At 32.9% G+C, this 15214-nt stretch overlaps 1 long non-coding RNA gene across 2 annotated transcripts; it reads right to left on the reverse strand.

Annotated features, from left to right (window-relative positions):
- Positions 1-6675: 6675 nt before the first annotated feature.
- Positions 6676-8934, reverse strand: LOC145587738 (uncharacterized). 2 transcript variants are annotated; one of them, XR_014101409.1, is made up of 5 exons: positions 8354-8934; positions 8110-8156; positions 7097-7564; positions 6870-6932; positions 6676-6709 (listed from the first exon to the last, which is right to left on the reverse strand). It is a non-coding gene; the product is annotated as an uncharacterized LOC145587738 (long non-coding RNA). The 2 variants fall into 2 exon arrangements; XR_014101408.1 differs by lacking the exons at positions 6676-6709; positions 6870-6932 and having other exon boundaries at positions 6961-7564; positions 8354-8932.
- Between the last annotated feature and the right edge of the window lie 6280 nt (positions 8935-15214).

Here is a 15214-nt window from a genome sequence, read left to right on the forward strand (position 1 = left end):
AACATATAATCTCCGCATACCAAAGGCCTTAAGATTATAAAAAAGGCTCATAAAGCAAGAGTCTTTAACACACTAAATGAGTTTTAAGCTATTGTTATCATTACCAATACAAAATCACCCACATAAGCTGTTGACAAAGGAAGTAAGCGCTGGGTTTTTAGCTGACTCCAACGAACCAAATCACATCCCCAGGTGTTGAATGTCAAACTCAACACAATAAACTTTAAAAAAAAACATTGGTAACTGCTAGCCTGAGTATGCCACTAATGACCTCTGTAGAAACCCAGAAACAACACCGTCCAAACCAAAAGCAAACAACAAAGAAAAACAGAATTAGACTAAATCCTCTACCACATAAATTCAATACAATTAGCAAATTAATATATCACACTAACTACAAATACAAGTTAAGCTTAAAATTTAGCACAATTTGCGATTCAAATTATTACAAACTCAAATAACTAATTTAAAGTAAATCCTCAAGCACAAAGATCAGTGGACAATAAACACTATCAGCTTAATTGCAATCACCACCAGCTAGATTACAATTAGCCTTAATACACATGGCTCTCTTGAATTTAAACCGTTCAAAATATTGCTTACAACACATAATTCCCAAATCAACAAAAATTAGCACCACAAACTAATACAAATTCCTAAGAACAATCATAATCCTACAACAATCACATCCCTCTATACATGTGGAACACCATCTATACAACACCTATTGCCATCCAATAAACACCTGTACACAACAAACAAAGCACAATCAGCAACAATTAACGGTTAATAGAGAACCAGCTAAGCAGTTTGGGAGGGAGAAGGTGCGAAGAAAGAAAAATGGGCAAAAAGAGGTCAAACCACCTATAACAACATGCAAGTCAAATGCTAAAATAAGGGCAAAAGTGTAATTAAATATTTTGAGGGTTAATATAGTCACCACACTATTACTAAGGTGATCAAACTTTGCAAGTTCTCACTTTTAATAGTTACTAGGGGGCTTTATGCGCGCTACGCGCGCGATGCTAGTCTGACGCTTAGCGTGTAATGCTCGTTTAGAGGTGAGGCAATGTGGGAAAATAACGTATTGTTTTGCGTATATGTTATGATGTTGGATTGGAAGTTTGCATTGTTGTTTTAATTAAGTGATAATAATGTTGCTAAATGTAAAGTGTCACATAGGTTGTGTTATAAGTAAATATAGTATATTAGTTATTCAAAGGGATTAGTATTATTTTTAATTGTAGAATGTTTTTTTAGTAGAAATGAAAAGGCTTGTAGGTTTGTAGGCAATTGCATATTGATTGGGCTTTGGTTGTGAATTGGGCTCATTATTGAAGGGACAAAAGTAGTGTTATGGTTACTATGTTGGTTAGTTGATAGGTGTTGTGGAATTGGTTTGATCTACAATATGAGTTAGGCAATTTTTTTTTAAAATTTTGATACTTACAATGGCATTCGCTTAAAAAGCGCACGTATTTGATACTTTAAAATCACATCTAAGCTATAGTATATTTGATGAATTCAATAAACTAATCATACAAACGGAGGTCTATCTCTTTCTCTTTCTCTTCCTCTCTCCTAAGTTAACTGCCTCGATATTTGTATGTGATCTTTCTTAATTGGTGTCTCACCTCTCTTAAGCCAATTGACCTTATTTTGATAAATGATTTTCTTTAGTGGATGTTTTCTCTTTTTCTCTCTTAAGATAGTTGCCTTGATTTTCTTAAGTGATCTTTTATGTAGTCTCTTTTTTCTCTAGCATTTTAGTAAATCTTTTTCCTAACCTAATTGTTTTTTCATAAGCTAATCGCCCTATCTTTCTTAAGTTATTGACCTTTCTTAAGTTGTCTCTCTAAGTCATTGTTTCTTCTCTCCCTTTCCTAGGCTAATTGCCCTAAGTTTTTCTCCTAAACTAATTGTTTATAATTGCCCTAGTTTCTTAAGTTATCTTTCTTTATTTAGTGACCTTTTTTCTTGAGTGATCTTTCTTTTTCTTAAGTGATTTTTCTTTGTTAAGTGGTCTCTCTCACTAATGGTTTCTTTCTCTACTCTCCTATACTAATTGACCTAAGATTCTCACCTAAAATAATTTCCTTGAGTTCTAAGCTATCTTTTTTTTTCCATTAGTGATCTTTCTTCTTGAGTCATTTTTCTTCGTAATTGATATTTCTTAAGTGGCTTTCTTCTTTTTAACATTTTAGTAACAATTTTTTCTTAAGCTATTTTTTTTTATTTTCATAAGTAATCTTTCAAGTGGTTTCCCTCTTTTTGTTAAGTGAGATTTCTAAAGTGGTCTCTCTCAAATGATTTTTCTTAAATGGTCTCTCTCTCTCTCTCTCTCTCTCTCTCTCTCTAGTCAGTCACTTCCTAAGTTAGTTGCCCTAATTTTAATTTCTTAAGTGGTTTTTCCTTAGTGGTCTCTCTCTATTTTTCTCTTTCTATCTCTTTCACTAATTTTAGTAACCCTTTTTCTAAGCTAATTGTTTTTTCTTAAGCTACTTGTCTTAATTTTCTCAAGTGATCTTTTCTTATAAGTGCCCAATTTCTCTCTCTCTCTCTCTCTCTCTCTCTCTCTCTCTCTCTCTAGTAGGTCGCTTCCTAAGCTAATTACAGTGATTTTAATTTTAAGTGGGTTTTCCTTAGTAGTCTTTCTTGCTAGCGATCTCTCTCTCTCTCTCTCCCTCTCTCATTTAAGTTGATTGTGTTTTCCTACGCTAATTGCCTCAATTTCCTAAGTGATCTTTCTAAGAGGATCCTCTCTCCCTCCCTCTCTCTCTCTCTCTCTTATAAGCTAATTGCCTCGATTTTTGCGTATGATCTTTATTAGTTAGTCTCTCACCTCTCTAAAGCCAATTGACCTTACTTTCAAAAATGATAATTCTTAAGTGGTTGTTTTCTCTTTTTATCTCTTAAGATAGTTGCCTTGGTTTTCTTAAAATATCTTTTATGTACTATATTTTTTCTCTCGCATTTTAGTAAGTCTTTTTCCTAAACTAATGTGTTTTCATAAGCTAATCATCCTAATAGGTGATGGACCATTCTTAAGTTGTTTCTCTCACTCATGGTTTCTTTCTCTCCCTCTCCTAAGCTAATTGTTCTAAGTTTTATCCAAAACTATTTATTTATAATTACCCTAGTTTCTTAGGTTATCTATCTTTCTTTAGTTATCTTTTTTCTTGAGTGATCTTTCTTTTCCTTGAGTGAGTTTTCTTTCTTAAGTGGTCTCGCTTACTAATGGTTTCTTTCTTTTCCTCTCCTAAGGTAATTGCCCTAAGTTTCTCACCTAAACTAATTTCCTTGATTTCTTTTTCTTATTGAGGGATTTTTATGCTTAATTGCTTCTTCTTAAGTGGTCTCTCTTGCTTTCTAGCATTTTAGTAACTCTAGTAGGTCGCTTCCTAAGCTAATTCCATTTATTTTAATTTCTTAAATGGTTTTTTCTCAGTGGTCTCTCTCTCTATCTCTCTCTCCCCTAAGTTAATTGTCTCGATTTTTGTATCTAATCTTTCTTAATTAGTGTCTCACCTCTCCAAAGCCAATTGACCTTATTTTCATAAATGATTTTTCTTTAGTGGATGTTTTCTCTTTTTCTCTCTTAAGATAGTTGCCTTGATTTTCCTAAGTTATCTTTTATGTAGTCTCTTTTTTCTCTAGCATTTGAGTAAATCTTTTCCTAATCTAATTATATTTTTATAAGCTAATTGCCCTTTTCTTAGGTGATAGACCTTTCTTAAGTTGTCTCTTTAACTCATTATTTCTTCTCTCCCTTTCCTAGGCTTATTGCCCTAGTTTAAACTAATTTTTTTATAATTGCCCTAGTTTCTTAAGTTATCTTTCTTTCTTTAGTAACCTTTTTTCTTGAGTGATTTTTCTTTTTCTTGAGTGATTTTTCTTTCTAAAGTGATCTCTCTCACTAATGGTCTCTTTCTTTTACTCTTCTCAACTAATTGCCTTAATATTCTCACCTAAACTAATTGCCCCGAGTTCTAAGCTATCTTTTTTTTCCTTTAGTGATCTTTCTTCTTGAGTCATTTTTCTTCTTAATTGATATTTCCTATGTGACTCTCTTACTTTTTAGCATTGTAGTAAAAAAAAATTTCCTAAGCTAATTTTTCTTAGTAATCTTACAAATGGTTTCCCTCTTTTTGTTAAGTGATTTTTCTTAAATGGTCTCTCTCATATGATTTTTCTTAAATGGTCTCTCTCTATCTGGTAAGTCACTTCCTAAGCTAGTTGCCCTGATTTTAATTTCTTAAGTGGGTTTTCTTTATTGGTCTCTCTCTCTATTTTTCTCTCTCTATCTCTCTCTCTAATTTTATAACCCTCTTTCTAAGCTAATTTTTTTTTCTTAAGCTAATTGCTTCAATTTTCTCAAGTGGTCTTTATTATAAGTGCCCATTCTCTCTCTCTCTCCCCCCCCCCCCCAAAGTTAATTGCCTCGATTTTTGTATGTGATCTTTCCTAATTGGTGTGTCACCTCTCCAAAGTCAATTGACCTTATTTTCATAAATGATTTTTCTTAAGTGGCTTCTTTCTCTTTTTCTCTCTTAAGGTAATTGCCTTGATTTTCGTAAGTGATCTTTTATGTTGTCTCTTTTGCTATCGCATTTTAGTAAGCTTTTTCCCTAAGATATTACGTTTTTTTAAGCTAATCAACCTAACTTTCTTAGGTGATGGACCTTTCTTTAGTTCTCTCTCTCACTCATGGTTTCTTTCTCTCCCTCTCCTAAGCTAACTACCCTATATTTCTCTCCTAAACTAATTGTCCTTAATTGCCCTAAGTTCCTCCTAAACTAATTGTCTTGATTTTTTAAAGTTACCGTTCTTTTTTTTTTAGTGATCTTTCTTCTGGAGTGATGTTTTTATAAGTAATCTTTCAAGATGCTTCCCTCTTTTTATTAAGTGATTTTTCTAAAGTGGTCTCTCTCAAATGATTTTTCGTAAATGCTCTCTCTCCCTTTCTCTCTCTCAAGTGAGGATTTTTCGTAATTGATCTCTCTCTCTCTAGTAGGTCGCTTCCTAAGCTAATTGCAGTGATTTTAACCTATTAAGTGGTTTTCCTTAGTGGTCTTTCTTGCTAGCGTGCTCTCTCTCTCTCTCTCTCTTTAATTTAAGTAACTGTTTTTCTAAGCTAATTGTGTTTGCTAAGCTAATTGCCTCATTTTCCTTAAGTGATATTTCTTTAGATGACTCTTTAATTTCTCTCTCTCTATTTCTCTCTTATAAGCTAATTGCCTCGATTTTTGCGTATGATCTTTATTAATTGATATCGCACCTCTCCAAAGCCAATTGACCTTATTTTCAAAAATGATTTTTTTAATTGATTGTCACCTATAATATCACCTCACCATGTAAGTCTTACTACTTAACAATGTTGTTATTTATTAATTCCTTTACTTTTTTCTTTTTCCAAGTCCACACTTCATCAGAGAATAGAGCGTGATCACAAGAGTAATCTTCTCCCTACAATGTCAATCATCTGTTAAGATGAACAAAAAATGAAATCGAACCTTTGCTTCTTTAAAGCTGCTACAACACAGATGTTGCTGCTATATGGTGCTGCCGCAACGATGTTGTTGCTGCAGTGGTGCTGCCGCAATGCTGTTGTTGCTACAGTGCTGCAACAACGCAGATTTTGCTGCAACAGTGCTGCCGCAACGCTACTGTTGTTGCAGTGCTTCTACAACGTAGCTGTTGCTGCTGTGGGGCTGCCGCAACGCTGCTGTTGCTACTCTGTGCTGCAATAGTTTTTAGAGTTGTTTCCATGTGTAGCAGCGTATTCACTAAGCTTAATGCGTGACATCTGATATGTAGACGATTTACATTGCAAGCATAGGAAGCATACATTATTATTAATGTCAAATTTCTCCAATTGACAAAGAACAAACATGCATTACATATCAAACCATTTAATGTTCAAATCCAACTTCTTCATAACAAGAAATGTTTACTATTTTTCTCTTGAAATAAGAACATTAAACAAAGTAATGAAGTATAGAAAATCATTTACTAATTATTTAGGTGGGTAACCTTAATGAAGTCACCCGTGTTTGGCCTACCACCTATTGTATCAACAATATGATGCTAATTTACAAAATTCTAGCATATACCTTCTATTGAATTTCATAAATGCTGCAAAATTAATAAATAAAAAAAAAGGAAAGAAAGAAACATGTAGGATGTAGTACTATACTATGGCATAAAATTTGAAAGAAACTCCTGAATCAAATTATCAAAAAGAGAGTTTCATCTAATCGAAATCACAAAGCTAGTCCAGCATAGATCTTCAAATCATCTTCGCAGTCAGGGTTGCCTTCATAACACTTAGGATGGCTCTCAACCATTTTAGCTACACCCTTAAACATTGCAGTAAGAGGAAGAGAAGGGAAGTCATAAACTTGCTTCTGAGGTTTAATTTGAGCCAGTGATGCCATTGCTGTTGCACCTGATTCCTCTAAATGAGATATAGTGTTTCTCACATGGTGCTGCTCCATTCTTGCGATGTCAGCTATGCCTAGAAAAATGTAAAATGGAGGAAAAGAGTGATAAAACTTAAGTTGACCATTTTTGTATAAATTCTGACAGCTAGAAAAGGAAGAGGTGCTAATTTTAGATGGAATAGATACCAGCAATGGAGATGTGATACGTTTTTCCACAGCAAGCACACACCTTGGTCTTTATCCCAACCGCAGTAGAACCCAGCTGACTTTTGGAAGACAATGGAGTTTCCAAGTTAGCTATAAAAATCCTCTAAACCCCCCACCCCCACAACCCCCCCACCCCACCCCAACACATACACACACACAAAAAGTAAGTAAAATAAAATATCACACATAGCACGGAAGCTGTAAAAATGAATAGCATACCTTGATAGCCTCAATAGCATACTCAACCTGAAACCTTGATTGTGGCAAAAACCACAACTAAAACTACACAATGTGAACACCGCTGTTAGTGCCCCTTGATGACTATAACCCATGGCAAAGTTTAAACAACAATGTTATTCGATGTTCACTGTTCAAATAAATAAAAAAGTAGTACTGAGCCAATGATGAAATCTATACGTATATATGCTATTGAGAACTCAAATGACCTGCTTAAACGTATCGTATAGAGAAGTGGCATAAATCAGCGTCATTGCTTCAGCTCTTATAGATTTGGTTTCTTCTATAGGATTATAGTAGATTTGAGCTTGCGAACCCAACAATATCTGAGGAAATTTAAGATAATTTAGAGTAAAATTTGACAGTCTACAGCTCAATTGCATCAAATCGAAAAAAACTCTATGACCCAAAAATATTCTACTCAATATACTAACCTTAAATTGACTAAACTGATGAGTAATAGATTAAACCAAGAGGAAGGATTGCGAAAATCTTTCTATCACAATGTCTCAAAAAATTTCATTTGACTTTCATTTCATACATCAGAAAGTTTATTGTATACTTTGCATCTAACAGGTCTAATTGGAGAAATCTTGAGCCATGTTACAGAAGGTGCGCATGATGTTACCTGCAACATCTAGCAACTACAAATACTTGTTTGCTCCATCAACAAGACACTACAAAACATACCAGATTAAGGTTTACCATAATGTCATAAAGCACAAGGTAATTAAACAATCAAAATAAAGTGAAATAAAATAATAAATTATCATGCTGAATTACTGTCGTATTACAACTAATATATGATAATGTTTCATCAAATCAGCAATACAATCAGTCACTACTGCTTGTCATTAATTAATTTTTTCATCTGATTATTGATTAATTAAAGAGATATTTTATGAAAAATAAAATCTGAAATCAATTTTTATAATTTAATTTGGACAATATTGCCTCCAATTTCTATTGTTGACCGCTAAGTTACATTCTACAATGTAATAAAATGTTAAAACCAGTAGCAAGAAAGGAGCAGAAAAAGGGATCCTACTACATTCAGATACAGGAGAAATGTATACAGTTACTTTGAGCAAGAAGCAGAAGTTAGGAAGGCATTCTAGCAATTTGAATGAGAGTCCCACAAAAAAGGCCTGAGAATATATTTATATATGACATGAAACCCAGCCATTCCAGCAACAAAAAACTATGTACTATGCATACTCACCTTATCTATTTCACCTAACTTGTTGAAAATCCTAGACTTGTGCTCATCTGACAAAAAAAATTATACTGATCTAAAATCAAACAAATGAGGGAAGGCTACCTGAAGACCAATTGTAGGAACGGCAAGAAATGCGGGTCTTGCGAATTAGCAACCCATTGAAAACTGAAGGACGACTCTATCCCTATCAATAACTGTCTCTAATATTAAATGAGCAGCATGAATTAATCAGATATTGTATACTTACTCTATTCAGCTGAAGTGGCAAATGCACCAGTTTTACGAGCAACACTCTCAACCCCTAAAATGTATAATAAACTCAAAATGAATGACAAAGCTCAAGTAGAAATTAATATTATAATGCTAGAATTAAGCTTACAAACACTCTCAAGCGATCCAAAACCCCTAAGATCACCTTCACACGACGCCGAAGGCGGTAACGGCGGAAGCACCGGAGGTGGCGGCGTCGGAGGAGAGTAATCCCCATGAAATTGATACGAATTCTCAACCCCACTTCCAATAATCGAAAACCCATCATCATCATCATCATAAATTAAATCAATTGCAAAAGTATAATTCAAATTCAACCCAACTATAATAATCATTAAACCCATAAAAATTCCCAAATAAACCAAAAGAAATTTAAAACCCTACAACTAAAAATAAATCAATTCCAGATCATAGAAAAAGGGGAAGAAATTAATGTGAAATACAAAAATTCACAATCAATCCATCTTACCTTAGCTTCAATGGTGGATAGAAAGGTCAGAGCACGCTTCAATGGAAAAATCGGAGTAAGCTTCAATGGAAAACTGGAAGGAAAATAGAGGAGGAAAGAGAAAGAGAGTAGGAAGAGAGAGAACGGGATTGAGAGGCTGAGAGTAAATTAGGGAAAAAGAAAAATGAGGAGAGAGACTGAAAAGTATGGAGGGTAATATAGTCACGCCACTGTAGATAAGGATTTTCAAGAACAAAATACAGGGGCAAATTCGCCCGTGCACTGTTCATAAGCAATCCCTCATTTCAGCTGAATCTCTTATTTGTGATCCCCGGCTTCTATAGGGTAGGGATAGATATAAATATGTAGTACAATAAGATAAGAGAGAAGTTTGATTAATAAAATAAACACTAAAATAATATGATATCCGAACAATAAACTACACTCCCTCCTTATTTTATTAGTTACTACGTCCGTACACTTTTCTTTTGCTGTCGTATTTTATTACTTGTTCCATTTCCCTTTTTTTAGAAATCTTCTAGAATATTTAACCCTCTCCGTTTTTAAATACTTGTTCTACTTTCTATTTCCGGCCGTTTTTAAATACTTGCTCCATTTCCTTATTTGGAACGCTTTTACAGTATTTAATTCATTTTTCTCAACTAGTGGACCCAACATAAATCATATTTTATTAACTTCATATTCTATGTCATCCAATTCTCTGATTTCTCTCACCTACTTTTGTTTTTTACAATTTTAATTCTTTCACCTACCCCACTACCTCCATATTTTACTCCCTCCATCTTTTTATTAGAGTTCCATTTCTCATTTTTCACCGAAATTAAGGTTTTTGTAGATTTATTAAACTATGTGATTGGAAGTACCAAAGTACATTAAGTGCATTAAATAACAAGTGAGAGAAAAATAAAAAAGAGGTTAATAAATACCAAAAAGAAGAAGAAGTACCTAGAAGAAAGAAGAAACATATGTTGGTGGATTAATAAATGCCAAAAATATTTGACACAAAAAATTAGTAAAAATCGAGGACAATTTGGGGATTAAATTAGGAGAATGAGGTTTAAATTGTTAAAAAAAAAAAAAAAAAAAAGCCACTTACTAAAAAGGGAAAGATTCTAACAATGGGACTTTAATTTTGATTTGCCCAAAAAGGAATAGTGGACTCTAATAAAAGGACGGAGGGAGTATTACTTTCTCTAATTTCATCTAAAACTCCGCGCATGGAGAAATGGAGCAAGTATTTTAAAATGGAGGGAGTATTAATTTAATCTATTCTAGTGGACACACAACTATCATACTTTAATATTTTCAAATTCTCTCTCCTCACAACTATCATACTTTACTCTTCCACCAACCCGACTTCCTTCATATTTTATTACTTCCTCTGTTTTAAATTCTTCCTCCATTTTCTCCTGGGCACGTATGTTAATGTTAATCTTTTATCAGTAATATATATGATTTTCAATAAGCATAAATTTTAATAATTGAAATTAATAATCTATTCATTGAAACGATTCTAGCTAACAAGTACACACAAGAATATATTTTTTCTTATGTATAAATCACAAACATTAGTCAAAGTAGGACAAGTAAATAGTGCAAAAGATAGAATTGGAGTAGGTATTTAAAAATAGAGGGAGTACTTTTTAGGAAATTTTGCAAAATAACACCACAAAAAAGACACGATTTTGATAATAACACCACAAAAAAAATAACTTTTATTATAACACTGAAAAAAAAAAAAACCAAAAATTTGATTTCACCACCACTTAACGGATTCCATCCAAGAATCCGTTAGTGGGGCCCTTGAAGACACATGTCAATTGTCTACTGGTTTAAATGAATAAAATAATAATAAAAAAAAATTTAAAAAAACCCTTAACCCAACCCAACCACCACAACCGGCAATACTAACACCCACCGCCGGCGACCCCAATCCAGATCCCATACCCACCACCGGCATCTCCAGCCTATCACCAGCACCCGAGCCGACCCTGAAACACCCCAGCCCAAGCCACCACCGCAAAACCGACGCTAAAACCCATGGAAGCTAAAAACAACGATCGAACACCACCGAAATCGATTGGGAAACTGACCAAAAAAAGGGACCATGGGAACCCTTCACCCTCAAACGGGCGAAATCGACCATGGAAACCCAGAATGGTCAATTTTCATGGCCGATTTGGCCGTTTCAAGGGTAGAGGAAAGGGGGGTTTGTGCGGTGGTCAAGTTGGTTTACGGTGGTTTGGGGTGGTTTTCGGGGATGGGGAAGGGGAAAAGCAGTGGAGTCGGCGGTTATAGGGTGCAAGTTGGACTGGTCCGCCGGTTTTAGTGGGGGCAAGAGGTTCCAGCGGCGGCTAGGGCAGGTGGTGTCGGTGGTGGGGCTGGCTGGGTTAGGGGTAAGTTTTTTTTTCTTTCTTTTTATTAATTTATTCATTTAAACTAATAGACACTTGACAAGTGTCTTCTAGGGCCCTACTAACGAATTTCATCCAACAATCCGTTATGTGGTGGTGAAATCAAATTTTCGGTTTTTTATGTGGTGTTATAATAAAAGTTTTTATTTTTGTGGTGCTATAATCAAAATCGTGGCTTTTTTGTGGTGATATTTTGCGAAATTTCCTACTTTTTATTGTTTCTTTAAAAGTTGCGCCATACATGAAAAAATGGAGCAAGTAATACGGAAGGAATACTATGTAATTAAGCATAGAATTATTGTTATCAAACAATATAATGTCAAACACACCCTTCTTTATTTACTTATTCTTCCTTATATGTCCTTTATAATAGTCATGTAAAAAAATTTGTTTGGATACTAGCATACTACCTCTATTTTATTTCTGATTTTGTGCAATAAAAGGGTATTATTTATTAGATATATATAAAATATTTCTTTGTTATACATTAAAAGAAGAAGGAAAAAAAAAACCGGAGGTAGCGTTTGTTATAGTAACTAAACCGAAACATACACCTCATCACTCGTCTCATCCAACCTTAATTATGTGATTAGGCCTCCACACTACCTTTATTTTTATTTTTTTGGGAATTTAAGTGTCATAGTTTGACTTGATGACCATTGTTGGTGATTTATACATAAGAACAACCATAATAATGTGAGATCTTGTTATAATTGTCTAAATCTAAATAGTGTTTTCTAAAATAAACAATTTCTATGTTATATTTTGTACATAATAATGATAATTAAGATTTATTCCACAAAATTTAGCGTTAACAACATGCAAAATAGAAATTAAAAAAATTATATTTTTCCACATATGGATGCCCAAACCTTACAAGACAATAATTTGAGAGAAGTGAGTATATTACTAAGTTAAGATAATAAATAAGGTCCAACTTTTTGATAAATATTGTATTTGGGGTCCAACTTTTTTTTACTTTGTTTTTGGGGTCTAGGTTAGAAATTCTGGTGAGTTAACCTTAGTTTATCTCACCGTTAACCTTAGATAAAAAAGTTAGACTCTTGTAAAAAAGTTAGACCCCTTATCTAATAAAGTTATACCCTTAATGCATTTAATTTAATTATAGAAATAACTAATAAATTTTATACAAAGATTCCAAATTAATAATAAAAGTTAATACAATGTGGAATACATATACCACTTTTCAAATTAATTTGGTTCTCTAAATTACTATGAATAATTTAGATGCTTTTAAAAAAAAAAAATTAAATTTGACAAAAACACTTCTTTTATTTTACGGGTGACAAAAATTATCTGATTTATTTCAAACAATAAAATAATTTAGTAATACTTCGTAAGACTTAGTAATTTATGAAAATAAATATTTTTCATCAAAAAAAATTAATATCATAATTATTAACAAAATAATTTTAAATTTTTTGTTGTATCTGAATTCTCTAAAATAAGGGTGCGATAAAATCTACAAAAAAAAATTTCACAATAAGGGCCTATTCACTTCAGCTTAATTTCAGTTCAGTTTAGTTCAGTTTAACTCCAATCAGTTCAGTTCAGTTCAATTCAATTCAATTCAGTTCAGTTCAGTTCACCTCCTAATTTCCTTCTCTCATAAAATATTCAGTTCAGCTCAGTTCAATTCAGTTCAGCTCAATAAATGTGAACAGGCCCTAATACGATATGTGAATTATGCATAATATTTTTTTATTTGAATTTAAGTTTAATAAATAAGATTCATATTTTATTAAATTGTTTCAAATCTTACTTATATTAAAAGATTTTACTATTAATTTAATTGTTAGTATTATTATCAATTTTACACTTTTAATTAGTGAAAAATTGTCTTAAAAATTGTAAAATATAACAAAATTTATTGATTCCCTTCTTATTACATATTTATTGAAATGAAACATGAATTATTATTAATGAACAAATTAGCTAATTATGTATTTTGCTTACACTATTAAAAAAATTTTAAAAAAAATAAATAAATAAAAAAAAAAGTTAAATTGTTATCAATAATAAAAAGTATCATATAGGAAAGGACATTTTGTGAGAAACTACCTAATAAAGCCTAAAATTTGTGAGAAACTACCTAATAAAGCCTAAAATTTGTGAAAAACTACCTAATAAAAGATAAAATGTTGTAATTCCACCGTTGACTTAATTTTAGCATGTTGATCCACCTTAGAAAACCGCCGAAACCACCGTGAGGGTTGGTTTTCAAGGTGGCAAAGTTATTTTCGGGGTGGTTGGAGGATATTCCGAGTTGGTGAGGGTAGATTAGTGCTTTGGGATAGTGCTTTTAGGGTTCGAGGTGGTGGTTTTGGGGTTGAAAGGTGGTTTAGATGTGGTGTAGACGATTTCAAACAAGTTGTGTTAGTTTTGGGAATGAAAGCGGTGGTTTTGGAAGTGTTTTGAGGTCGATCATCGGTGGAAATTCGGTGTAAGTAGTATTTTACAACATTTTACCTTTTCTTAGGTAGTTTCTTACAACATTTTACCTTTATTAAGTTGTTTACTACAATTTTTTTTTATTATTAGGTAGTTTAAATATGGGTTTTATTAGGTAGTTTCTCACAAAAAGCCCATGATATCACTATAACTAAAAAAAAAATACGAGAAGGGTCCAAGTTTTTCAATTTTTCTAATTGGTTGTTTTATTTTTTTGAAAAAAGAAAGAAAAGAAAAAAAAAAACTTTATTGGTTAACTAGAAGGGTCCAAGTTTTTTAACTAAGGATCTAACTTTTTTGCACACAATTAACTAAATCTCACCGGAAAAACTATTCTACACCCCAAACACTGAGTAGAAAAAAGTTAGACTCCAAAAACAATATTTTCCAAAAAGTTGGACCCCAACTATAATCTTAACTCGTGTATTACTCCTTTTTTATTTTCAATTATTAATTTTTTTTAAGAATTGGTATTAATTAACGGGTGAGCTGGTAATTAGTAGTGCCTAGTGCCTACTTCTTCTACTGAATTGCATATCTTAGACAAAATAAAATCTAACAAAAGATCGAATTTGATAAAATAAAAAATAAAAAAGATAAAATTTAGAGGAAGTTGTAAAATTTGGCCGCAAGTAAAATAATATACAATTTGTTGGAGATCGACTTAGATTAGGAAACTATAACACCGACTCTTCTCTTCTTATATAAGATGCACTTTCATTGCCAATTTTCATTATTTTCAAGCTTTACTTAATTTTTTCAGTCTCAATTTCAATTAGTTTTTTCTCCTCCTTTCTCTTTGATACTTGAATTTCCGAATTCCAGTCTATTTCTTCCTTTGAATATGGAGTATATTTCCCTGGGATCGCAAAGTAACACTACGATCTTTGGCATTTGCAAACTTGCCATTGCATGTAATCTTCCGTTATTTGGATATATGAAGTATAACACTCCCTCTTGTTTAACCATGAACCAGAATTCTCAACCTTCTAAGAAACGCCTTTCTTATCGAGTAATGCAAGACGAAGAGAAGGAGCACATTAAAAAGAAAGACAACGACAGTAGTAACAATTACAAGAACAAGAAGAAGAGGAAGAAGTCATCGGTTGATTATTATTCGAAGGGTATAAAGAAACTAAAAAGGCTACCATCTTTGAAGTTGGAGTATGATAATGCTGCTATTAATCCGCAATATTATCGTGCTACAACTACTAATATTGACGATGATGTAATGGTAGTGATTGTTAAAAAGCTCGAGAATTCCGACGTGAACCCTCACCAGGCACGTCTATCAATCCCAAAATCGAAATGTTGTAACAAGTTCTTGAGTAACAAAGAAGAGAGGTTCCTTCAAAAGGTGGATGAATATGATAGAAAGTGCAAGATACCGGTGAAGGTTAGAGGGTGTAACTCGGTAAAGTCGCATAACATGTTTCTGACTCGATGGGATTATCCAGATCAATGCCGATATAGGTATGTGTTG

This window comes from Chenopodium album, chromosome 17 (genome assembly GCF_948465745.1).
Source record: "Chenopodium album chromosome 17, dcCheAlbu1.1, whole genome shotgun sequence".
NCBI classification, from domain to species: domain Eukaryota; kingdom Viridiplantae; phylum Streptophyta; class Magnoliopsida; order Caryophyllales; family Amaranthaceae; genus Chenopodium; species Chenopodium album.